The sequence below is a fragment of the Hipposideros armiger genome, unplaced genomic scaffold (assembly GCF_001890085.2).
Source record: "Hipposideros armiger isolate ML-2016 unplaced genomic scaffold, ASM189008v1 scaffold_501, whole genome shotgun sequence".
Taxonomy (NCBI): Eukaryota; Metazoa; Chordata; class Mammalia; order Chiroptera; family Hipposideridae; genus Hipposideros; species Hipposideros armiger.
The window spans coordinates 1,464,862-1,468,268 of record NW_017731851.1 but is presented as its reverse complement, the minus strand read 5'-3'; positions in this window follow the sequence as shown (position 1 = coordinate 1,468,268).

Sequence of the window (3,407 nt, the reverse complement as noted above, 5' to 3'; positions counted from 1 at the left end):
ATTCTTGTGGTTTGTATTTTTGGATAAGGGAGATCTCAACTTACCTAGAGACCTGAACTGATATAAAAGTTTATTCTTCTCCCCTCTAATTATAACAGAGGAATTAACCTTTATCCCTTCTCTTCTACTTTGGGACTCACCGCCTCTCACCTACTCTCTCTCATACATCATTTCTCTCTCTCTCTCTCTCTCTCTCTCTCCCTCTCCCCTTTAGCACATGCATCTGCTCAAATATTTCTCACTCTCAAAACCCTTTCCTTGACCTAGATCCCCCTCTCCAGCTACTACTCTAATTCCTTTGTATTCCTTCACAACAAATCTTCTTGGAAAAAAATCCTCTAGGCCTGGTGTATCTGAGGCTGGAAAATGTGTGCATGTGTTTGGAACAGCTGTGAGTGTCATGGCAGAGAGCTGATAAGCGAGGAAGGGTACTTTCCAGAGCAGTAGGCGCTGAGATCAAAGCTCTCTGCAAATATTTTGATAGGAGGCAGCTGTGTTACAGCAAAGTGGGCACTGATCTCCCCTCAGAGGACCTTTGCTGAATCCTGGTTCTAACATTTTCTAGCTGATGTGACCCTGGTCACCTTATGTAATTTCTTTGAACCTCAGTTTCCTCATCTGTCAAATGGAAGTCTTTTTCATAAGTTTGTTATGTCATAACATGACAATTAAATAGGATACCTGAAAGTGAAACAAATGTTAGGAAGTATTGTTGTACAGTAAAATTTCTCCACTCCATTTTAAAGAAAGGGGTTTCTCCTCGTCTGAGTCCGGGTTCCTCCCAAATCAAAGCCTGAGACAGAGGCTTGCACGCATGACTCCCACGTTGTTCATTTGGGAGCGTGATCCTGGTAAGTAGGATTGGGGATGAGCAGGAGCGATGCAGGGAGGAAGGGAGGGAAGGCCAATACAGGATGTGTTACTAAGTTGGTCAAAACTGCTGATGACTCGTGTCCTACCCCATGTGACCTTCTGAGGAGCCTTATGAAATGCATCTCAGAGCTGTCCCCTTAGGGGGCTAAACAGANCTGTAGATATTTCTTATGGTTTCTAATGGAAATATTTTGCTTACTGATCCAACCTTAAACTTTTGCCTTTTTTGGAGGGTGGGGATCAGGTTTTTCTAAACTAATCATGAAGTCATTCTTCTCTGGAATTCATAATAGTCATGTAACAGTCTCAAAAAGCTGCACGAATAAAGATAGCTGCCTTGGAGTTTGACACTACCAGGTATAAAGGGGTTAAATTATGGGCCTCAGCAACCAAACAATAAGGCCCTGATAGAACACGAAAGAAAGCCAGCATTCCGAAGTCACTTCTCCTGACTCCTCTCAGGCCCCACCCCGCCAGTCCTCTTTTGTTTCTGGCTCGCTTCCTCTGATTGTAATTCATTCTGTATTCCTTCCTGCTCCCCTGTCTTGACTAATTGTTCTTTTCCCACACTACTGAGTTTTAATTTCCTCTAGTTATTGCCTTATCACCGATGTCTATACTTCTTCCACTCTTTCTGACCTATCTCCAGCACACCACTGACTTTCAGCGACCCTGGCACAACAGCTCAATTTCCACTGGACCTTAGTTTGCCGATCGCTGAAATGGGAGTGTTCTCTCTCCCTTTCCTTCCAAGGCAGCTGCATCAAAATCCAGTCCTGCTAGGACAGTCTTACCAATAATGAACGATGGACATGCTGCATTCTCTGATTATTTTAATGAGCATCTCAATTAGTTTCACGAACAAAGCTGGAAGCTGCAAGGATATGCCATCCTTTTTGGTTCTGTTTGCCCTGATTTTTAACTTTGCAAGGGCATCTAGCAACACAAAGTCTAATTTTTCTGTGTGGCACAGTCACACAGCAGCAATTTTCTCTGTGCTTTAAACATTTGGGTGACATTTTGAGCAAACTTACTCTTTTCTTTCCGGAAAAAAATTGTTCTTTCCACCCTTGTGTCTTCACAACTTGGTGTTAACCTAGGAACTCACTAATCAAGTTAGTTTCTTTATGTAGGGTTAAGAGGGGAATCTTAATTTTTTAAAACTACAGCCCATGTTCCCTAAAAATTGATAGCTATTATTACATGGAGGAGGGGGAAATCCAATATTAAATGTGAATGGATTGATCCCTGGTGTAAAGAGGGGGAAACACCACTCAAGCTTGCTATTGTTTTGCTAGGGTTTAGTTTGCTCTTGCAGACTACTCCTTCTTTTTCCTCTTAGTGTCTGGGGGATGGGGCAGTGAACCATCCTCTGACTGAGGAGGTGGAGTAGAGCCTTTGTTTTAAGACCATGGTTCTGATTACACCTGACAGGGCTGCAATTTGATTCCCACAGAGTTGACTCGCACCTTATCTTCTTCCACCAGTGACGATTACAGCAGGAATGCAGCAGAAGTAGTCACTTTGATTCAGTTGGTATACTACTGAGTATGATAACAAAAATCAAAGTTCTTTTTTTTTCCCCTTGAAATTAGCTCCAGGGGGAGTTCTCCCTTCCATCTTTTTTCATATTGGTCAACACAGCAAGTTTTCTTCTCAAGGCTAAATCTTAAGGTTCCTGGCTGAGATTCTCATAGTTCAGGAATAATCACATTTAATAAAAAGTCTGCCTGAGAAAAAGACCCACATAACCTGAGCCGTGGCAATGATTTTGTGGTATTTGGATTCATGTCTGTAAAAATATTTGGACACCAGATGGTGGATCGTTAGGCGCATTCATCCCAAACCAAAAGTTAAAAAAAAAAAATCCACACACACAAAACATTACAGGGGGAAAAATCATCATTAGGGTTCTTTTTTTTTTTTTTCCAGTCATGCTGTATGAGTAATGGTAAAAGCAACAGCTAAAACAATAAAATTGCTGTGTTGAATTCTTAATGTGTTATCAGAAATAAAGACTTCAAGTAGTGCTGAAAATATTTTCTCCCTCTGAATAACACATACCTTAAGTACAACTCACTTTGACAGCTTCCCAAGTGTACATATTTTCTAACAAACAAAATCATGCTGCTGGTGGGGGAAGCTATATGAAGTGACCTATCTCCTACATAGGACTGGTTTGGGAAGGAGCCAAATTAAACACTGAGCCAACAGCCTAGGGCCCAGTCATTAATCCAAAATGACTTTTCCTCAGCTGGTTGGTTTTGTTTTTAACAGTCAATTCTCAGCAATCTACTAATGGGTGGGGTGGCACAGGATGAATAAACCAAAACAGGATAATAGAAAACTAAATTTATATTTTTCACTGTGGAATGTATGATATGTTTGTGGGAGGGTTGTTATTTATGTCCCATGGTGGTCATGCTCCACAGGGCTTTCACTGTCCATTTGTTGTTTGTGTATGAGCAAACGGGAACTGTTTTCTGAGGGAAAATTGGCTCTTGCCCATGGGTATACCTTAGTCTGACTCTTTA